A 25,486-nucleotide genomic window follows, 5' to 3' on the forward strand; every position below is an offset into this window, starting at 1 on the left:
TTTGGGTTTCCACGTCAAAATCATTGTGTCAAGTGGTGAATGTTTTATATGGTTAATTTGCTTAATAGCTAAATCCACTTAGATATGATATGATGACTGGCAACAATCTAAAATGAGCTTTTACTTTTGTGAGTAAAATATTTGGATATTTTTGTTAAAAGGTTTTTGAGTTTCAGAGTTGTTTTACTGCTATTCTATTATGACAGTCAATCGGTTTACTTGACAGTGATATTGGAATTTGTCAGTTCTGAGTTTGACTTGAGGAGTTGTTTTGTTTGGTGAAAATTTTATGTCAGTTTTCTATCTACTAATTCACCCCCCCCCTCTCAGTAGTTTACTGGATCCTTATTGATTCATCACACCATCAGTTCTTAGTGCATCAACTATAACCTTGTCTTTGCATGGTGGTATACTCGTGAATGCCCAAAGAGAATTATTGTTAGGTTCCTCTATTTTTTCTCGCCTCTATAATGCTTTACTTAATGTTGTTCTACTAACGTTTAATGACTATTTTTTCTTATCAAATGATCTTTTTTTATTTTCTTGCTAATTATGGTTGATGTAATGACACGTCGAGTAGCATTATAATCTTTAGTATGTGATTTTGAACCAATAGCTTGATATACATCAAATATATTTCTCACAATAGTTCTTTCATTGTTACTTTTAGATGATCTTAGACCTAGAATTTTCATTGTCTCTCTAAAATTCAAATTTTTAATCATTTGAACAATTAATTGACATCTTTTGGTTTGATTTAAGTTTTCAAAATAGTTTTGTCATATTATTTTAACCATTCTCCTACAAGTTCGTTCATTCATTTTATTGGGCATTGGCTTCAATATATTCTCATCAATGTCAATTAGATACTTTGCTTTCCTATGAATGATTCTAGGAGGTGTTAACATTAGTGCATTGTGTACATTCAATTCATCAAATAGAGTAGGTGTATGTTCATCATTTAATTGATTATTCAATGTGGTATCTTCTTTAATTGCATTAGGTTCATATGGTGAATCAAATTTCTCTTCTTCAATTGCATTAGGTGCATTATGTTTATTTGGTAAATTGAATTGAGATGTTGAGGATGACATACCTTCTTCTCCCGTTGATCTTATGTCATGTAAATTCTTCATAAACTTCCTATGTCTTTCCTTTTCAGCCTCTCGTTGTTCCATCGTTCCTCACTTGTTCTTTCCCATGGTTGATATCGGTTGTCCTAAATAGAATCATATTACATATATATGTAAATAAAAGTTCATAAACAAACAAATAACCATAAATATGCATCTTATCATTACTTTTTTGAATAAAAACTATTAAAAAATCACAATAATATTGACAAAACTAATAAGAACAACAATTCAATAATTTAAGATCATGCAAAAACAAAAAAATCACTTACTTCTATGTATAAAATAGTCATAGAAGTACAGACACAGTAGCAGTGGGGCCTTCAACGACCTCAAAAACTTCTTTTGAGGCCATTGAGGCTCTCGGGAAAATAAAACTATCTAAGTACCCCGTACGTGGTATATTAATAACTGTGTGCGGGCTATTAGTCCCTAAAATATTGGCAAGCCCAACGGTATTTTTTTTTCACCTTGTACGCACTTAGAACTCATAATTAGCATGTACGTGCTCCTAAACCTTAAAAATGTTATGGCAAGGGAGCAAACTGATAGGCTCATTACCCCATACGTGCTATTTATAGTAAAGAAAATGTGAAGGAAAAGAGAGGGAGGGAGAGAGGGAGAGGAAGGGAGGGAGGGAGAGAGAGAGGGAGAGAGGGAGAGAAGAAGAGAGAAAGGGATGGGGTATGGAGGAAGGGACAAGGGGAGAGAGGGAGAGAAAGGGATGGGGTATGGAGGAAGGGACAAGGGGAGAGAGGGAGAGAGAGGGAGAGGAAGAGATATGGGGAGAGGGAGAGAGAGAGAGAGAGAGAGAGAGAGAGAGATGGGGGAGAGAGGGACGGAGGGAGACAAGAAGAGAGAGGGATGGGGTATGGAGGAAGGGAGAGAGAGGTAGAGAGAGGTAGAGAGAGAGAGGTAGAGAGAGAGGTAGAGAGAGAGAGGGGGGAGGAAAGGGAGGGAGGGAGAGAAGAAGAGAAAGAGAGATGGGGTATGGAGGAAGGGTGAAGGGGAGAGGGAGAGGGAGAGAGAGAGAGAGAGAGGGAGAGAGGGAGACAATAATAGAGAGAGGTATTGAGAGAGAGAGAGAGAGGGGGGGCAGAGAGGGAAGGAGGGAGAGAAGAAGAGAGAGAGAGGGATGGGGTATGGAGGATGGGAGAAGGGGAGAGAGGGAGAGGGAGGGAGAGTGAGAGAGGGATAGAGAGAGAGAGAGAGGCACCCTATACGCACTTGAGAGGGGGAGAGAGGGAGACAATACACATACATACACACATATGTGTGTATATACATACTTAATATATTATATATTATATATTATTATATACATATATATATTATATATATATTATATAAATTATATAATATATATTTATATATTATATAAAAATTATATATTATATGTATATACACTTATTATATATACAATATCATATTATACACACTCCCAAATTTTAAACAAAAGTAGCACGTATGCGTTGTTTATAGTAAAGATAGAGCATATGCCCTTCTTACACCATAGGTACCTCGTATATTCTTCTTATACCATAGGTACCCTGTACATGCTTTTGACTGTTTAGGCTTGGAAATAGGCCTCGATGACAAAGCTATGGGTTGGAAGTTTGATTTCCCTCCATTTCCCTCCTTTTTGATGCATTTTATTTTATCAACTTGGTTTTCCGACTTTGTCATCATCAGGTTTACATTTAATCAAGTGGGTATTTCTAAAATTTTCGCCATATTTTCACCCATCTTTTGAGCTTTCTAACCATATAATTTTTTTAAAATTTGACCAACAATAAAATATTATTATTGAATTTCTTTTACCACTGTCTCCATAGTTCTCATAGTCTTACGTGTACCATTTTTTTAATAACTTTTGATCTACTTATCCATCTTTAAAAAAATTTATATATTATTATATTGCATTTGATTCTTTACAATTTAAAAAAAAAAATTGTATTTTCAATTTTTTTAGTGCAAGTTATGCTTCGTGCATGAATAGGTACCTAATTTTTCAAGATGCGCTCGATTGGAAAAATCATAAAAATAAAATAAAAAACAAAAAATTATAGAAAAATACACATCTTTTAGTGGTCACTCTTAACTATATTTATGCCAAAGGATTTGTCAAAATACTAAATCTAACTATGACTTTTTTTATGCGCACGTCAGACACTGTTATGTTTTTTAGAAAAAATCAGGGTATGTTTTTCATGCGCGAAGGATTTGACCCCCTTAATCTTATCCAATTTTGAAAACGTTTAGTAGTTTGGAAACTAGATTTAGAGTACTACAATATTCATTCTTTGATTATCTTCATATCTTGAGTGGATGAGTTTCAAATTTTGTCTCCAAGTTCAGGTTCACCTAATTTCAGAAAAAAAGTGTCCACTTATATCCCCCTTTTTGACCACCATCTTTGTGCACTTACCCATATATATATATATATATATATATAGATGTGTGTGTGTGTATATATATCCATGTACATATATATACATATATACATATACATACATGTATATATACATATGTGTATATATATATGTATGTATATGTATATGTATATGTATATGTATATGTATATGTATATGTATATGTATGTAAGTATATATGTATGTATGTATGTGTGTGTGTGTATGTATGTATATGCATATGTATATATACACATACATACATATATATACATATGTACACACACACACACACACACACACACACACACACACACACACACACACACACACACACACACACATATATATTTAACATAAAATAAGCCTCTGAAAAACATTTCCTTAAACCCCACTGAAGCAAAGAATTTTTTCTTTTTTGAACAACCAAAATTGCAATTGTTGGCTGAATCTATACATTGGGGGTGTCATTCGATATACCCACGGTTGTGGGTGTAACAACCCATAGGTCGTGGTAGCCCCCATGACTATAGGTGTAACATCCCATAGGGCATGGAAGCTGCACAGTTGTGGGTGTTACCACCCATAGGTCATGGGAAGCTCCCACAATTGTGGGAGTTACCACCTATAGACCATGGGAAGCTCTCACGGCTATGGGTGTTACCTCCCACAGACCCATGGGTAGCTCTCCATGGAAAACAATAAAAGAAAGTGCAAGCTGAAGAAAATAATATATAAATGCTTTCAACAACAGGAAAACTATACACACATACACACACACACACATATATATATATGTATATATACATATATGTAGTATATGTATGTGTATGTATATATAGAATATACACACATATATACATATACATACATATGTTAGGATTCCCACAGATACTGAGAGGGGGGGTGAATCAGTATCTAACTGGTAATAAGATTTTCTTGACTTAAAACATGTAGAACATATTAATACTGTATACCGGTAAACAGAAAGTAATGCAATAAACAAAGATAAAAGAAACCACATGAAAAACACACCATAACACAGTAGTTTAACGAGGAAACCTGGTGTGGGAAAAACCTTGGTGGGAATTGTGACCCACAATATTCACTTATTGGCCAATAAGAGAATATTACTGCTACAAGAGGGGCTTGCACATGCAGGAAGGCCAAGTGCCTAGAGCTCACTACAAAATTACAAAATGGGAAGTCTTAATGACTTACAAAATGGATTATATGAATCCAATGTCCTGTACTACTTCAAAATAGCATCTACTATGCCAGATCTAGTACCAGTTTATAGCTCTGCTTCTTACATAAATCCTTAACCTATAATTCGCATAATAGGTCTGCCTTATTTCGCCTAATTACATTCCTCCATGCTTACCTTATTGTTCTACAATGATCTCTTATATATATGAGTCATTTTACAGTTTGCCAAGTCAGTTTACAATGATTTTACAATAATAAACAAAATTCCTGTCAGCTTATGTGTCGGTATGCTTCTTTCCACTATCGGTGCCGGTGGTATGTGTGCCAGTGTAGAATCTGACTTTGCTGGTGCCGGTGGATTGCCTTGCCAGTGTCATAGGATTGTAAGGTTGCCATCAATGACAAAACCTTCAATCACCTACAATGTCTCATTGGAGTGTGCATTTTCCAACAATCTCCCCCTTTGGCATTGATGGCAACACTCATGAGAAAAATTCAAAAGTGTATCCAAAAATTGAAGTCCAAAAATTGTTACCAAAAATGTGTGCTCCCCCCGAGCAGATGATCCCTAAGTTATTAGATTTTTCTCATACCACTACTCCCCCTTTGGCATCAATGACAAAGGTTGTCAAAGTGTCAATAGAGTGTAGTTTCCTCTTTCAACCTTGTAACCAATTGGTTACAATCTGAAAAAGATCTGCCAAAACTAGATTCAGGCTTTCAAGAAACTTTTTGCTATCTTTTATTGCGGCCTGTATCCTCTGAACTGTACCATGAGGTGTTGCATTTTCTCTGCCGGTGTTTTCTATCCTTGAACCAAAGCATCTGATATTTCTTTCCTTAAGGAGGTGAGGTAGTCCAGTTTTGGACTTAGTCTCCATTTAAGATTCTTAGCCTTACTTTTAATTCTTTCCTTTTCTCTTTCCAGCTCTAATAGTTCTTCCTCAAAACCTATTATCTTCTGCTCAAAGACTGATAATGAATCAAATGAATTAATGAAATTGTCAGCTAGTTGATTTATTTCCTCCTGTATCTTGCTGATTTTTTTGTCTATATCAACTGTCAAAAAGTTAGTTTTACAAGTATCTCTGTACAAAGTTTTTAATTCCTTTAATGTACTACATAATTTTGGTAGAAGTGTGTCAAACTGCCTTGTACACTTCTTTATTTCTTCCTCAAAGAATTTGTTTTTTTCCTTCTCTAATCTCTCCTTGAATGCTTCTTGTTTTATTTGTTCAACTGTCATAGTGTTCTTAGTAATATACTTAGGCAAAGTGTCAAGTTGACTCAAAGAATACTTATTATCTACATTACATTTTGGAGCTATCATTTTTAAAATTGGAATTGTATCATCTATAGCCTTGTATGCTTGTGAGCTACAATCTGTTATTTTCTTTATGGAGTCCAAAAGAACTTTTGTTACATTAGTTGATTTGAATCCTATAGTTAAGGGGCCAACACTCTATATCCCATCGGTGGGAGGAATATCCTTGCTTGTGGTGACCTCTGGTAGGTCAGCTTGTGTTTCCATTTCCTTCAGAAAAGGTTTGTCTTGCTCAGCTATTGCCGGTGGCACTGGCTCTGTATTAACCTGTTGTTGTGATGGAGTCTATTGCTCTACTTGTTTCTCTTTATCATCTATCGGTTTACCTTCTGTTTTATCTGTTACCGGTGCCTCACTAGCCATATCTGTCTTTCCAGTTGTGTCCTTATCTACCACAATGTTAACTTTCTGAGTATCAATGTCAATTGTGTATAACACCTCAGAGTTAGGATTTGTGTCCTCTTGTGGTATATCCATACTCTCACTAGCTAATTGATCTTCAGTTGTAACTACCAGTGGAGTATCCAGAGGTGGTGGGGGTAGATTATCTATTATTTTTATGCTCAGAGGTCCACCAACCTTGCCTTTTCCTTTATCCTTATCTTTCTGATATACTTTGATAGGTTTAGGATTTCTATACTCTTCCTGCTTTTCTTTCTCAACAAGGAATATGTCCCATGCATTAGCAATTTCCTCTGCAACCTGATTCACTCTTCCAACCATAAGTGCTACATGCCGGTGTGCAGTTGAGAATACTGACCGGTTAGCCTCAGAGATCACATCATCTATCTCCTTTGGTGAGTTAACAGGATAAACAACATGTAGTTTCTCAATTTTTATTTTCTTGTCAAGCTCTACAACAACTTGCCTTCTAGCTTCAAGTCTCTTAAACAGTCCTGCCAGTAATTCAGATGTCCACAACTTGAATCAAAAATTTCTTATAGATATCCAAGTGTAGAATTACACTGTTTTCAACTTTCTCCTTGTCATGAACTGATAATATATCATATAATTTGTTGATGTTCTTAATCTTTCCTTCCTCTGTTATTTCATCTAAAAGTTTGTCAATTGGAGCAATATTTTGTTTGGTCTTTTTATTTGGTGTTAACTTTCTCTTCTTTGGGGTTATCTTCTTAGCCAGGGGCCTTACTGCCTCTTATTTTTGTCTGGTTCTTCTAGGTGAAGGTGTAGATACCAGTGAAGGTTCTCTTTTCCTCACAACTCTTTTTAATGCAGCTAGCATATCACTCTCCAAAGAAGTTGCTACCAGTGAAAGGTGAGTTTCTGGCTATAGTGCTTCTAACTTATCTTCAGTGATACCGGTTATCTTGAGTACATCTTCCTTTATAGCTTTTGCTTGCCTAGATCCTCTTCTTACTGTTGCTTCAGCCTTTTTAACATTTTTCTTAGATTGAATTTTATTCTCAATGGTTTCAGCACTACCAAATACCTCTTCCTTAGGTTCCTTGGGTGCTTCCAGAAGGGCTTTTGCATATGTTTCAATTAGGTTGTCGTCAGCTTCATAACCCATTTCAGTAACCCAAATTGTTCTTGGGATAACTACCTCCATCCAAGTCTCATCCTTTTTAATAACAAAGCATATTTCATTCTTATACTTATTTACAATTTCTTGTGATAATCTAACTCTAGTATTCATCCGGGCCTTTAATGCTTGAAAGTACTCGTTTATATTCTTTTCTCTGTTTTCACCCATGTTGTGCAGTAAATTAGACAGTTGTTTGCCTACTGGTATATCAAAACCAAGATTTTTGTTACCAATATCGGGCACCTATTTTGTTAAGTGCAACATTAAACAGACAAGCAGGTTTCCAAATCTAAATGTCTCCTTTTTGTCTTTCTTGATCTTTCCAAGATTGTCAATAAGTTCACCTTTCAACCATTCACACACATCTATTTTTACATTAGCCTTGATCATATCTTAAGCACTCTTTATGCATAAACTAGAAACCGAATTTAACCTATTTGCATGTGTTGTTTTGTAGCCTAGAATCATGCTAATGAATCTGACATTGATGTCAGTCACATCATTTACTCTTAAAGACCTTTTATCAAACATTGCACCTATTAGGTTCATCACTAGGTCATTTGAGACCTTCTTTGTCTTATTAGGTTTGTTACCAGTGGAGGGTAACCCTGTTACAACTTTTACTACCTCTTTAGTGATTTTGTGGATTGAGTCCAACTAGAAAAATTCACCATGAACCCTGCTTAGAAATATCCTTATCACTTCCTTAGGGAAATCTGGAATGCTGAGAATTTCAATGAATCCTAGGGTTTCAACTAGTTTGTGTTCAAGCTTCACATTACCAGAATTGTCACAAATTATAGTTTTATACATGTTCTTAATTTCCTCATCACCTAATTCTTCTATGTGGCAATGAATATACATTCTAGGGTCTTCTGCAAAAACTACTCCTTTGGGAATTTGAGAAAATGCACCAACATTATCATCCTTCTTAGCAATTTTAGGAACTAACTGAAATATGGGCCTAGGGCATTTGATTACTTCGACTACAGTAGGGTTTGTTATGAATTTAGGTACAGAAGAAGATGCCATTATTATAAATACCTTTCTCTGCCTTAGGAATGATTGACTGTTGAATTGCTTTGCTTCTTTGCTCAAAATGTCTTTGGTCAGAATTTTCGCGCTCTTCAAATGCTTGAATGCTCGGTGAAGTAAAATGGAGCCAAAAACACTGATTTATAATGTTAATTTGCCAACCACCACATTTAATGCTTGTCGGTTAAGTAATGACTTAACTTATCTGCCGGTATAGAAGTAATTTCAACTTCTCACCATCAACCGAGGGAATAATAGTATGTTTCACATTTGATTGCCAAACTCTCAAATTAATTTTCTTCAATTAGATGAAGAGTCTCCTGCCGGTGGAGTGCTACTCTGTTCTGTCGGTGGAGGAGTATTCCTATCAACATTCAGTTCTCATTTCCTGATCCATTGTTTTGAGAATTCAAGCTTAACTTCTTCAACCTTTTCTTTACCTTTCAAACTAGTACCATTATTACTTGCCGGTGAGGACCTGCTTCTATAAAATTTAGCAATATGTCCAATTTTGTTATAGGCATAACAAGTCACATTATTTATCTGAATATCTTTCCCATAACCTATGCCAGTTTGTGTTCTGCATTGATTAGATAAGTGTCTAAATCTTCCACAAACATAACATCTCACATTCATTTTTCAAATTTCTGAATTATGACCAACTTTGTTGCATTTTGAACATTGACCAGTGGGTGTATCAGTATTCTAATAATTTCTAGATCTACATTGATTTGCTCCATGACCATACTTATTACAATTAAAGCATTTTCCATTGAATTTGTAAGCAGTAGGTTGTCTTACCAGTTTGTTATGTTTGCAGTACCGAAGCTTTCACCAACTTCAAAGCCAAGTCCACAAGTGTCACCATTAGGTTTTTGATTCTTCAACAAGTCACCAAGTTCTTCTGAGCTTTTCTTGAATTTATCTTTGTGCTGATTTGCAGTATCCAGTTCTCTTTCTAAGATTTCTTTCTGTCTCATAAGTTCATTGGAGTCATTCTATGTATGCATCAGATCTGTCTTCAACAAATCATTTTCATAGCTAAGTCTGGTGTTCTCATTTGCAGCATCACTTAGTCTTCTAGTCAAATCTTCTTCATTCTTTTTTCTATCTTCAATTTCTTTACAAAATCTCATATTCATATCCTGCATCTCATTCTTTCTTGTCATGTTTTCTTGTTTCAACTTATTTATCAAATCACTAAGAGTTTCCTTTTCATCATTCTCATTTTGCATCTTTTCACAAAGTTCTCTTCTTTTATTTCTTGCAATGGTAAGATTTTCTTGAAGTTCTTGAATAATATCATGTGCTGCCTTTAGATCATCTTCAAGTTTGATATTTTTCAATTTTTCTGTATCATAGTCTAAGAGAGCTGCTTCTAATTGCTTCATCAAGTTTTCCATCTTTATTGGTGTCAAGATCTTCCTCAAGCTGTTAGGCTTCTGAAAATAGAGGACAAAGCTCTGATACCAATTGTTAGGATTCCCACAGATACTAAGAGGGGGGGTGGATTAGTATCTAACCGGTAATAAGATTTTCTTGACTTAAAATATGTCGAACATATTAATACTATATGTCGGTAAATAGAAAGTAATGCAATAAATAGAGATAAAATCAACCACATGAAAAACACACCATAACACAGTAGTTTAACGAGGAAACCCAGTGTGGGAAAAAAGTCAGTGCGATTTGTGACCCACAATATTCACTTACTGGCCAATAAGAGAATATTACTGCTACAAGAGGGGCCTGCACATGTAGGAAGGCCAAGTGCCTAGAGCTCACTGCTCAATTACAAAATGGATTATATAAATCCAATGTCTTGTATTGCTTCAAAATAGCATCTACCATGCCAGATCCAATACCGATTTATAGCTCTACTTCTTACATAAATCCTTAATGTATAATTCGCATAATAAGTCTGTCTTATTTCGCCTAATTACATTCCTCCATGCTTACCTTATTGTTCTACAATGATCTCTTATATATATCAATCATTTTACAATTTTCCAAGTCAGCTTACAATGATTTTACAATAATAAACAAAATATATTATAAACAAAATTCATGTTGGCTTTTGTGTTGGTATGCTTCCTTTCACTGCCGGTTCCGGTGGTCTGTGTGCCGATGTAGAATCTGACTTTTGCTAGTGCCGGTGGATTGCCTTGCCGGTGTCATAGGATTGTAAGGTTTCCATCAATGACAAAACCTTCAATCACCTACAATGTCTCATTCGAGTGTGCATTTGCCAACAACATACACTTACATATATATACATATACATATATATAAATGTGTACGTGTGTATGTATATATATATATATATATATATATATATATATATATATATATATATATATATATATATATATATAAAGAAATCTAGAATTCTTTAGATAGAGAATAGTAACTAAAATAAATTTAAGAAAATAGAGCTTCAACAACAAAAGAACATATATATATATATATATATATATATATCCCAATTACATAAGAATTTATTGACAGAGGCATATATATATTTATATTCCAAAATTACGACAATTACATAGACAAAGATACTATTGTATAGAAAAAGAAAACAATTTCTTCAAACCCCCAAATGGCTATAAAAAATCAAATGCTACATAATAGGAATGATATCATTACACCAATAATCAATTTCCATGACATTCTTTTTTTTTTAATTCAAAAATCCCAACTCTAAAAAAAACCAGTAATTTTGAGACAACATAAATGAAACCCCAATTTTTTTTAATAATGAAAAATAAATCTATTACAAAGAAAAAAAAAATCATACCCAAATAAAACTTCTATCATAACAATCCCCATCTCCAATTTTTAATTCCATAGACGAATAAAGAAAATATACAAATTTCTTGATTGATTTTTCCAATAACCCAAAAATCTATTTTAACAGATATTGAAGAAACACAATATTCCCCAAAAAGATTTAAGAACCCTTTAAGCCCATTTTCACCAAACTAGAGCCTTGAAACACCCAACAATTTTTCTTTATTATGAAAAGAAAATTTAATACACATGCAAAACAAAAAATAAGAATCCTACCTTAAATGTTTTCCAAGAAGAAATTTGAAGAAAAATTGAGGCGATACTTCACAGAGGATCTTCAATTCAACCCAGTGAGCTCAAAATACCATATCAACATTCACAATCTTTCTAAAGAAAGATCAATTTTAGTATTATTTGTATATAACCCCTCCCAAAATCTCATCATCAATTTCCCATTCTTCTTCATGCACAAATTACCCCAAAAAAATTCACGAGAAGAGCTCTATGCCAAAAACCCAAAAAATAACACACAAAAAGGCCCTTGTTGTCCATGCCAGATTCTTCCCCAAAAAATCTCATTTAATTCTTTTTGTAACTCCTAACATGCACAAGCACAATTAAATGTCCTAATATCTTTTCTATTTATTACTATATTTTTTTAGAGAGTGGGGAAAACAAATTGTTTATCTATTTAATTTTTTAAAAAAATAAACAAGAATAATTAAGTAAGAGCAACATAAACAATTAAATTATCATTATTATATAAATTTATTTTAAATCCTAATTTCTTAAGAACAATATCCAAATTAATTAATTCAATTTAGAACATGCACTATAAACATTAAATAAATCATCAAAGATATAAAGTGAAATTTAACATTTTATTAATTCTTTGAGAACTAATTAATCTAGTTTACTCTTACACTATTTCATTACATTAACTTTAGTGAATAAACAAGAGTAATAAAATATCATTTAATAGGAAGATTAATTTTACACTTACTGATGCAGAGAGAGCAACTATGAACTTCCACATGACACAAGGATATACTGACCACACAAGGCTAACCACAACCTCAAGGCTACCTAACAGAGGGGTAAAGTCTAGGGTCTAACTGATATCTCTGGTTCCACTTTACCATTGGATTGAAGAGCATTCTTAAACCTGAAGATTCAGGTGGAGTCAATGCTCGGTACATGTAGCTGCATAAGCAAACATATAACATATAGCATCACATCATGAAAAGAGAATGGAAGCAAAGTAGCTTGCCCATAAAGAGCAGTGTGACGATTTTCCCCTTCACCCCAAACACATCAGAGATAATAAGAAATGCAAGATCAAAATAGATATACATCTAAGAGTATCAAGATTAAATTCTAACATTAAATAAATAATCCATCTATAATCATCTAACACTCAAAGCATAGATACATCAAATAACATAACATGATCAAAACATCATTATTCTAACATTCCACATAATATAAGGTATCAAAGTCACATAGAAATCCAGGAAACATAGACAGCAACACATCAAAACTAAAATCGACCAACACCAAGGGGTTGAAACCACACACAAAAAGCTCATAAATCTAAAGTCTGACAAGCCAAAAGAGAGAGGGTGTTGCACATTTCTAGTCATTTAATAGAAAGAAAGAAAGCTTTCATGTCTCCTTACATTTTATTGATTTTATTCCTTTGGGTGTGTTCCCGACTGTTTGGGAATTGAGACAACAATATTTGTGTATTGTTTGGATCCACCCATCTTGAGAGAGTTTGATCTCTCCTCATGGTATTAGAGCTATAGAGCCCTAAATCTTTGTGTTCAGGCATTTGTATTTTTAGGTTATTTGAATTTTGTGTGTAGGAGATATGGTTAGAGATGAAGGAAAGAGCTGGCAGTAGCACCATCCTTTAATGGACAAAACTATGATGTTTGGTCCAAGAAGATGAAGACCATCATGGTTGCAAATGATTTGTGGGAATTTTGTTCAACTAGGTTTGTGGATACAACTATCCCAACTCAATATGTTTCTCTCATAAACAATGAGAAGAACAAGTTGAGGGAGACAAGGAAGAAAGTTGCTAAGGCATTGAGTTTGATTTAAGTAGCCTTGATAGAGGTGATATTTCCTAGAATAGTAGTAGCTAACTATGCTAAGGAAGTGTGGAAAATCCTTCAAACGAGCTACAAGTGAACTGATAAAGTCAGATTAGTGAAGCTCCAAATGCTTAGAAGACATTTAGAGACTCTTCAAATGAAGGACAATGAGTCCATTTTAGAATTTCATACAAGAGTTTGAAGTTTTTTGAATCAGCTGAGGTCAAATGGAGAAACCATGGAGGAGAAAAAGATTCTTGAGAAAATTCTTTGACATTTTCCATCAAAGCTTGATGCAATGGTGATTTTCATTAAAGAGGTAAATGATTTGTCAATATTAACAGCTGATGAGTTGATGGGTTCTCTTCAGACCCATGAGTAGCACCTAAATAGGTCTGATAATTCTTCCCAAGAGCAAGATTTCAAAGATGAAGCCAATGCAAGAGGCAGGGGGAGAGGAAGAAGTAATAGGAGCTCAAGAGGTAAAGGTCATGGCAATGAAGATAGCTCAAGATGAGAATGCAACCAAGATGGAGCAAGAAGCTCTCAAAATAGCTCCAAACAAGGCAAGAAGAACAATAGTTCGAATCAAAGGTATGACAAGAGCAATGCGGAATACTTTAACTGTCATAAGTTTGGGCATTATGCAAGAGATTATTGGAAAAAGCAAGGTAACTAGCCAAGAAAGAATGAAAATGTGGCTGATGTGAATATGGGTGAAAATAATCAGCCAACAACCTTCATCATGTGCAACATTGATGAAGAAGGCATCCCTGAAGTGTGGTATTTGGACAACGGTTGCAGTAACCACTTGAGTGGTAATGAGAGTTTGTTCTCTTTTATTGACAAGAATGTCAAGTTTGAGATCAAAATGGGGAACAATGGAATAGTTCCACTTGTGGGAAAATGATCTATTATGATCCGCACCAAGCAAGGTGAGAAGAAGGAGAATGAGAATGTTTATTTTGCTCTGAGCATTAAACATAATCTCATGAGTGTTTGTAAAGATGTAAAATGTTCTAAATTCAATTATAAATGAAATACTCTTTATTCTTAAATAAACTCATAATTCCTTTAATAAGTCTATTTTCTTCTACTTATTTTAGCTTTAGCTCTAAATGATCCTTCCATTGATATCATAATAAACACGAGATTTGTATAAAGAGAAAAAGATTTTTTATTCAATACGAATATGTAAGTAGTATCTCACTCATATCTACATACAAAACATAGGACTTTCCAATGCCTTAAGTTCAAATAACAAGAAAAATATAAAGGATGAGATGCACCCATTGATCTGTATTCCAAAGCTATCTTCAATGAAATATTTATAATGAAGACGAGAACAAGATTCGAGTGCTTTTTTCACCCAACCTTGAAGCTTGTACACTTCCCCAAAATTTTTGGCCAATCAAGAATACCTGACCCTACACAAATTGCTTAGCAAAAAGAATTCGATAGGCAAGATGGAATCTAGTACGTGCTTAGAATGATACATGCATTTTCAATTTTCTAATTCCATAAAGAAACAAGAAATATCAATCAAGGATATGGTAGAGAGTGTAAATAAATATATCCATCTATTTCAATGGTCAATAAGTTACTCGGCCGAGTATAATGCCATGCATAGCAATAAAATATAGTTTGGAAAAGCAAACTATTCTCTCTATAATTCCACATTCAGCACCCATCCTGAAAGGTAACTTTTCTCACAAACACAAACATATCTAACTTTTCTAATATTCACATGAAATCAGAATAAATATATATAAGACAGTCTTTCTTTTCTCAACTCTACCTTCTTATTTCTCGCATGATAAAATTACAATATTTAAAGAAAACAATCTTTAGTTTAAGAGATATAGAAGAAACAATCTTTCGTTTACAACCAATTACATCTAATAAGAAAATAATCTTTCACTTCTATCTTTTTGAGTAAAACAAGAATACGAATTAAAAAAATAAGAAGGTGTAACACATGTATGCATATTTAGCATATAGATAAAAGTAAAATTCAGAAATAGAAAGTATGAGTACACATTCCTTTATCTTTTCTCATAAAATCCAAATAATGCAACCATGCATCTTATGGTTTCAAATTTATAAGTTTAGAGTGCATAAGATCTCTATTTTCCACATGTTTTGTTTATCTACTTCTTTTCTCGAATTTCATACTAACAGATCTTTTCCGTGATCTATGGATTCAACTAAATGAATTCAGCAATTTTCCATGACAAGAATTAAATAAAATGATAATTCAAATTGCACATACCTATATGGCTTATTCAAATGAAATTTTAAATAGTAATTATGTCTTCTAATACAAGAAACTAATACAGAAATTAAACTCTATTTTCTTTACTAATGATCTCAAGAATAATTTTGTTCTTTTCTCTAATTATAAAACAGACTATCGGTCGTTAAAGAGCCTACCTTTGAAATTTGAGTCAAGTTTGATATGATGAGTGATATTCTTCTCCAATTCTATTTGCAATATGCCTAAATTTCCAATGCTTTTCCTCCTCTATGCTTTTTTAATCCCTTGAATTCTCTCCTCTCTATTCTTTCACCTCTCTTCTCTTTTCACTATTCTTTTCTTTTCTATTCTATCCTCACCAATTCTCTATATATTTCTTCTATCTTTTCCTATACCGTCTTCTTTTTCCTTCTCTATACCTTCTATGTATCATTCTCCCATTTCTCCAAAATCAACAGTCTATATATGCTGATCTAATCTATATTCTTCCTATTTTTTGGCCAATCTCTTTATGTGGTGGACTATTATCTGAGTTATATCTGACACCTCTATTTGTCCTTGTTATAGTAATAGTCTCAATTAAATTTTAACTCTATTATAATGCGTGCCTGTGGTAATTTCAAACTGCACATAGCATTTAAGCTTATTATTATCGCTTATCATGTGGACTTGTCACCCACATTGTTGTTTTTTCATGCCACATCATATGGCAAATAGAAAGCATGTGAAGGTGGAGATTTGAGTGGGTAGTCGATAGTAGTACCGACTCCCTCTCTTTCATAAAATGTTTTAACTTGCCACCAATTCATCACCATTGGCACATGGAATAGTTTGCATGCCAGGTAAAGTTTACTCCAACAGCTTTCACCACATCTAACAATCCTTGATCAACCTATAGTCTATGTTCTATTCAACCACTAAGTGTTTGTTAGTTTGCATGAATGATATTAATATTGACTCCCTTGCAAATCGATACCAAGTCTTAGTGGCATTTAAGTCTATGCCAAGTCAACCTCACCAATGATGACTTCCCTCATAACATGCATGGTTTGTAAATATGACATGGCATTTAATAAATTTGCTAGCCAAATCGATTATATGCTTCATTGACTATGACTTGGCATTAATAAATTTGCCAAGCATATCAGTTATGTTGCTTTTAAACAAAATCACTTTCCATGTTTTTATATATATATATATATAAACAATGAATTTCCATAAAACAAAATAATTTAATTTCATAAATATATTTACATATATAATAATTATGTACACATATATACGTATATGATCGAGTTATTATTCGAACTCATATACGTATAATTTTTTTAATATATATATAACTATAGTAATAAATCAATTCAAATTTAATTATCTTTTCTTTCTCAATTTATATATAAATCATATACGTATATATGTGTGTGTTTGTGCGTGTGTGTGTGTGTGTGTGTGTGTGTTTGTGTGTGTGTGTGTGTGTGTGTGTGTGTGTGTGAGTAACTTATTGACCATTGAAATAAATGGATATATTTATTTACGCTCTCTACCATATCCATGATTGATATTTCTTGTTTCTTTATGGAATTAGAAAATTGAAAATGCAAGTATCATTCTAAGCACATACCAGATTCCATCTTGCCTATCGAATTCTTTTTGCTAAGCGATTCATGCAGGGCCAGGTATTCTTCATTGACCAATAATTTTGGGGAAGTGTAAGCTTCAAGGTTGGGTGGAAAAAGCACCCGAATCTTGTTCTCATCTTCATTATAAAGATTTCATTGAAGATAGATTTGGAATACAGATCAATGGGCACATCTCATCCTTTATATTTTTCTTGTTATTTGAACTTAAGGCATTGGCAAGTCCTAAGTTTTGTATGTAGATATGAGTGAGATACTACTTACATATTCATATTGAATATAAAATCTTTTTCTCTTTATACAAATCTCATGTTTATTATGATATCAATGGAAGGATCATTTAGAGCTAAAGCTGAAATAAGTGGAAGAAAATAGACTTATTAAAGGAATTATGAGTTTATTTAAGAATAAAGAGTATTTCGTTTATAATTGAATTTAGAATATTTTACATCTTTACAAACACTCATGAGATTATGTTTAATGCTCAAAGAAAAATAAACATTCTCATTTCCCTTCTTCTCACCTTGCTTGGTGCAGATCATAATAGATCATTTGCCCACAAGTGGAACTATTCCATTGTTCCCCATTTTGATCTCAAACTTGACATTCTTGTTAATAAAAGAGAACAAACTCTCATTACCACTCAAGTGGTTACTGCAACCATTGTCCAAATACCACACTTCAGGGCTTCCTTCTTCTCCAATGTTGCACATGATGAAGGTTGTTGGCTGATTATTTTCAACCCCCCCCCCCCAACACACACACACATATATGTTATTATCTAAAAATCATAAGTGGAAAAATAAGCACAATATTTCATCCATTTCATTATGAGATTTACACATTATCTGCAAACAAAATGTGCATACAATCAAAATACATGTATAATCATTTAAAAATATTTAAATCAATCTTTCTTAAAGTTAAAGAAATATCAATGAAGACTACTCATAGCAAATTCTTCATTTAAACAAACACTCAAATAAAATCATTTTTAAATCATCTATATTTGCAAGATACAAATTATAAATTCTGATGTGGTGTGTGAGATTCCCATCTATTCTACCGAAGTCTAAGAGCTAAAAAAACTCTACCTGAACCATGTTCTCGCCTTCATATGCATTCACCTGTTCCTGCATTCACTCGCACTCAATTGCTCATTAGCAATGATGATCCCTATTTCATAATAAAAATAATACTGATCATTCAATTGCATTTAAATCATTTCATTGTATTTGAATTCCCATTTCATTGTCATCTTATTTCACACTAAAAATTTCATTTCCATTTCAATTTCATTTCATAAACGAAAAATAAACATTATTTTCTCAATTAAATAATTATAGATAAATATGGTTTGTGATAGTGTTGGTCAGTTGATCTAAAATGGATACAAGTTGTTGATGGAGAAGGGTGAGTTTGTCATTTTTGACAAAGATGGGAGTAATAGAGTTGTTGAAGCAGTTCAAATGATAAATAATTCAATTTCCTTTGAGAATAGAGATGTGTTTCTCTTCTTTGTTTTGCGTTGCACCTCCCATGAAAGCGTGTATAGTAGTGTAAAAGTTAAAGGCCCTCATAGAATCATTGAAGACCCTTCTAAGCTATGGAATCTTAGATATGGATACTTGGGTTATGCTGGTTTGAGTTTATTGTCCAAGAAAAGAATGGTAGATGGTTTACCAAGCATAGAAGAGCCTAGTAGCAAGTGTGAGGCTTGCATTTTGGGTAAGTGACATAGGCTTCCCTTTCAAAAATGAAACTCAAGAAGGGCAAGAGAACCATTGGAGCTGGTGCATATTGATTTGGTTGGCCCTATGAAAACCTTATCTATTGGTAGCATCCAATGTTTAATAACCTTTATTGATGATTTCAACAATAGAACATAAGTTTATTTTTTGAAGCACAAATCTAAAGATTTTGATAAGTTTTTTTTGTTTAAAGCCCAAGCTGAAAAGGAGACTGGACATTGCATAAAGGTCCTAAGGTCAGATTATGGAGGTGAGTATACCTCCAATGCTTTTGTGAATTTATACAAGAAAAATGGCATCAAGAAGGAACTTACAACCACATATACTCCACAACAGAATGGTGTGGCTGAGAGAAAGAATAAGACCATTGTTGAGATGAAAAGAAGCATGCTCAAAGAAAAGGGATTGCCAACTGAATATTTGGGAGAGGTTGTAGTAACAATAGTGTATTTGATAAATAGAAGTGCAACCAAGGTGGTTCATGACAAGATTTTGCAAGAGGCATGGTCTAAGTGCAAGTGGACAGTTGAGCAGCTTAGAGTGTTTGGGTGTGTGGCATATGCTCATGTACCAAAGGAGAAGACACAAAAGTTGGATGACAAGGGTGAGAAGTGCATTTTCATGAGCTATAGTGTTGAGTCCAAGACATATAGATTGTCCAACCCCAACACCAAAAAGATCATCATAACAAGAGATGTTGAGCTCTTGGAGAATGATTCATGGGATGGCTTGATGGATACCTCTTCATCCACCTCACAAAATATGCCCATCGATAATGATAATGAGTATGAAGATCAAGAAGATGGTGTGACAACTCCTGATGGCTCACAACAAATCATGCTAACTCCCAATAGAGATAGGCAATCAAGCAGACTATCATAAAATTCTCAAAGTTTAGTGAGCACTCATCAGATCCGGACAGCTCTTGAAAGTTCCAAACAACTCCAAATGGCTCCTGACAGAAACAAAAATAAATGCAAGCAGCCAAAGACAGCCAAAGAATCAACTTGTGAATGCTCCTAATAGTATAGATCAGAGTCTGCATAGCAGAGTAGTAGCAGTAGTGAGAGTTCAGACCCCACTCTTGCCTCCCTAATGCCAAAGAAGACCAAGAGTCTAAGGGAGATCCACCAAAATGAAAGGTATGATGATGGGTTTGATGAAAATGTGAACTTTGTATTATTTTCCTATAGTGATCTGATTTAATTTGAGGATGTTATTAAAGAGAAGGAATGGTGTTAGGGCATGGAAGTGGAAATAGATGCAATAGAGAGGAATGATACTTGGGAGCTAACTGATTTTCCTCCCAACAAGAAATTAATTGGGGTTAAATGAGTCTATAAGACCAAAAGCAATGCTAAAGGATGAATAGAGCACCACTTAACTGATTTTCCTCTCAACAAGCAAGTCATTAGAGTTAAATGGTTCTACAAGACCAAAAGCAATGCCAAAGGATGAATAGAGCACCACAAGAAAAGATTAGTGGTCATGGGGTACAAACAGAAGTTGGGAAGAGACTATGATGAGACGTATGCCCCTATTGCAAGAATGGAGACCACACAGACAGTCATAGCTATTGCAGCCCAACACAAATAGAATGTATTTCAAATGGATGTGAAGTTTGTCTTCCTTAATGGAGTGGTAAAAGAAGATGTTTATATGGAGCATCTACCTGTTTATGAAATTTTGGGTCATGAAGGCAAAGTATATAGGCTGAAGCAGGCTCTTTATGGGTTGAAGCAACCTCCATGGGCATGGTACAACAAGACTGACTCATATTTGATGAGCAATGGATTTGGCAAAAGTGATGGTAAACCCACTCTTTACATCAAGACAAGTAATGGTAATATTCCAATTGTCTTCTTGTATGTTGATTATTTAGTTTTCAGAGGGGATGATGATTTCCTCATTGTTGATTTTAAAGAGGCCATGAAAAGAGAGTTTGAGTATAGATTTACGTCTCTTGAGGTATTTTCTAAGCATAAAAGTAAAAAACAAAGGTATACTAATGAGATCTTGAAGAGATATAGAATGCATGGTAGAAAGCTTGCACCAACACCAACAACCATAGGTCTTAAGTTGAGCAAGGAATATTGCAGCAACAACATTGATCCGAGCAAGTATAAGAGTTTGGTTGGAAGTTTGATGTATTTGACAGCAAGTAGGCCTGATATAATGCATGCAATGAGTTTGATTTCTAGATTTATGGAGACTCTAAAGAACACTGATTGGAAAGCGGGTAAGAGAATATTGAGGTATGTGAATGGCACTAAGGTATATGGCATTTTGTATAATGTTGCAAGTGATTTAAGGTTGTTTGGTTATACAAATAGTAATTGGGCAAGAAGTTTAGATGATAAGAATAGCACATCGAGCTATGTGGTTAATTTGGGTTTGGGTGTAATCTCATGGGCTTATAAGAAGCAACCCATTATTTCCCTATCAACAACTGAAGTTGAGTATATAGCAGTGAATGCAGTAGCATGTCAATCTATTTGACTAAGAAGAATCTTGGCAAATTTGAAGAAAGAACAAGAGGATGGAACTGTAAAAACCTAAATATGGTATGAAGATAATTAATTGAATAAGCAATTATTTAATTAATCTCCCTTCCTAATTTAATTGAATTGATTAGCAATTTGATTAAATTCTCCCATTCATCTACTTATTAATAAATCTAAGGATTTATTTAATAGGTTCATTTCAATAGTCCCCTTTGATTCATTAATTCAAATTAATTAATCCTCCCTCCATTTAATTCATTTCTTCTAATCCCCTAATTAATTAAAACAAATCAATTTATGAGTTGTTGAGAGTTAATTGTGAATTTTTAAATTCAAATTACCCACATGCCTCCTAACTTCTAACCACCTAACCTAACCATCCCTCTAGCCTAACCCATTCCACTTAACCCTAGGTTTAACTAATCCTATCCTATCTTGCACATCCTAACCTCCTTATCCTAACCTTCTATGGTGTGGATATTCTCCCCTTGAGACACATGGCACTTTGGCCACATGTCTCCTCTCTTGGACACTTGCCCTCTCATGAGAAAGGCTCCTTGACGCTTGTCACCACAGAGATGCCAAGTGTCCCTCCCTCCAACCTCTTCTCTAACCTTCTCCAATTTCACCCTTGATATCTTCAAACTCAATCTTGATCGTTGATTCCTGCCACCTCACCCCTAGCCTTGGAAATCCTATAAATATCCCCCATTTTGGAGCACAAAGGATCCCATCTCATATCAATTTAGGCATTGTTACTATAGCCATATCATTTGAGCATTGTTATTATAGGCAATTGCATCTTAGATCTAGTTTAATTTGATCATTTTCTAGCATAATTGTTGAATCATGTAGCTTAATCAATCTCCTTTCTAGCTTAATTGCATCATCATCATAGCTCTAGCTTGCATATCATTTTCATTTCAAATCGTCTGTCTAGGTGTAGTCAAGTCACTAGGATTGCTTATCCAGATCTGAGAGAAAATCCAGACTCACATCTCTTAGGAGGTGATAGGTCCGTTTGTCATGGTTTATCTTTCATTTCCTTTTAATTTGCTAGCCATGCTTGTAATGATCTATTGAGTGTTTGTGTTGCGGCTATAGGTATCGTACTTCACACACATGACATTTTGGCACCCACCATGGGGTCAGAAATCTCATTTTTGGCCTCTTAGCATCATCAAATTTGCAATCTTGAAGGTTTTTGGCCAGGTCTGATTCAGAATCTTGTATGAGTATCTTTGCAGTATCGTACGAGTTTCTTTGTGTAATCATATGGGTATGTGAGAATACTCATACGAGTAGGTGAGAATACTCGTATGAATTTCTGCTTCTATGTTTTTAAAATAGATTACATTTTAGGGTTTTCATGCTTCAATTTAGCTATTACTAATGCTAACCCTGGCCTATTTGTGAAATTTTCTAGCAACCTAACTGGTTTTTGCAGGACGATTGTCGAAGATTACACTTGTCAAAGCTTCATTTCATCAAAACAACATAGCTACTAACATATCTGTTTTACAGGTTGCCTAAAGGAGAACTCAAGCAAACTTTGTATCTTCTTTAAGTTTTCTAGGCACACTTATTTTGTTAATGGTAAATGAACATCTTATTTTCTATATTTGAGAAGTTGTCTAAAAGGTAGGAGAGTACTCTCTTGTCCATTTGGACAATCAAAAACTTGAAGTGCTTCTATAATTGAGATTTGATTACCTTTAGCAGGCATGTCTTAATGGGAAAAAGTAATCACCCTGTGAGAATGACCCAAGTGACTATAGCTAGACCTAAGCTTTACGACTCACTCTAAAAAATATGTCTCTCAGGATTAAAGTCTCAAAGGATGGGATTATTTGAGTTTTCTCTTTTGAGATCTTTCATATCATACATTTAGTAGGGCCTCATGGTCTCAATCATGCTTGCATGACTACTTCTTCTTTTGGTACCTTGTTGACCTATAGGCCTCAATTGCGCTTGCGCAACTACAAGGGGTAATTTCAAATGGAAACCCTTACTAAGAACCCTAAGATAGAAGCTTCCTGATTCACCTCTGAAAGGGGGATAATCTTTGTGCAAGAGAGATAGTAACTCTCCTAGGACACTTGCCATATTGTGCCCCTATTAGTGTTTGGAGTCAGATAATATGGCGTTGAGAATCCATTGTGTGAGACTCAGTAGCCGTATTCTGATTAGCTATTGGGTGTGTATCTAAGTTTGCAAGCAAAGGTTTTCTCTCTTAGCCAACTTTCTTAGGATTTAGCATGTTGTGCTTGAGGTCACTTATCATATCACGTGTTTGTTGTGTCTTCATCCCTGAAACAGAAAATCAGACATCTAAAAACTGGAAAATAGAAGCAAAACATCAAACTTCATTGAAAAAAAATCTATCCAAATAAAAAATTTGTCTCTGTTTTGTCCTAAGTCATACAAGCTTTCTAGTTTGTTGTACGAGAAATCTAGTTTATCATATCATTCTGTGGGAATTGTCGTACGAGTCCATTTAACAAAGGATTTTGTGTTATCTTTTGTCATATGGTTTTGTGAGAAAGCTCGTACGAGTTTATGCCTTTATCATATGAGATTTATAGTTTATTGTATGGGCTTGTCTAAATTGTCGTTCAGGGCTGTCTAAACTATAATACAAATTTTTGTCTCTGTTAGTCCAAATCTATCTTCTTGCATGTCTTTTTCAGACTTGTCATGTTTTCTTGGTCAATTTACAGTGAGCATAAACACTTGATATTTGTCATTTTGTGCTTAGATTGTCTTCCTGGTTCACTTGGTCAAGTTATCATCTGTCAAATCAGATTCTAGAAATAGACACCTCAAGATTTTCAAGTCCTCACCTTTAACAAGTTCAAGATCTAAACATCTCAAAGTGCATTATCTCTCTCTTTGATAAACTGATCACACAAAACATAGTTTCTCATCAGGATCTATCATCCTCTATCACGAAACTACAACGTTTGGTTAGAATAACCTTGTCCCATGTATCGTAGGATATATCGTTCCTATTGGACTTGGTTTTATCAAAATCATCATCATTGCACTCCAAAACCAAAGATTGAAAAAAACTTGCAAACACTTAAACACTTGAATTATCTTTTCGTGTCATATCACTCTATCACATTTACATTGATAGTTGATCACTTATAGAAACTTTTAGATAATCAAATACTTGCACAACATTCAACACATGTGTATGCCCATTTTAACTAGAGCACAAAGACATAATATCACTGAAATGAAAATTGAAACATTCAAAATAGCTGAAGATCATAGAAACATGGCAAACCAAAGAAAAATACAAGAAGAAGACATAACAAGTCAATATATCAGAGAAATCAAACAAGTCCAAAATCAAAAGCCAACTATGTCAAAACCTCACAAGGATTCAAATACATCTCCAAAGAAAGGTGACTCTTTTATGCAACTCTTAAAGAGATCTCTAAAGGATTTTGCTGAGGAAGATCAAAAGTCGCTCACCTATGTCTAGCAATGGCTCACCCCCCCATAAGAAAATTGACTCTCCAAAGGCATCTATTCCTACACCTCTTGAAAACATGCAAGAACCTTCCATAGCATCCTCACCAAACAATACACCCAAACCTATTTAAGAGGATCCTATTCAAAGCCCATCTCCTTCATATCTAAGAATTGATTCCTTGCAACATCCCCATAATGCTTTCTTCCAAATTGAAGTCCTCATTCATAGAATGCTCATTAAATGTGACCTAATAGATAGGGGAGTTGGCTTAAACATTTGCTAATTGAGTCTTGTTCGTGC

Source organism: Cryptomeria japonica, chromosome 4 (assembly GCF_030272615.1).
Source record: "Cryptomeria japonica chromosome 4, Sugi_1.0, whole genome shotgun sequence".
Lineage (NCBI taxonomy): Eukaryota > Viridiplantae > Streptophyta > Pinopsida > Cupressales > Cupressaceae > Cryptomeria > Cryptomeria japonica.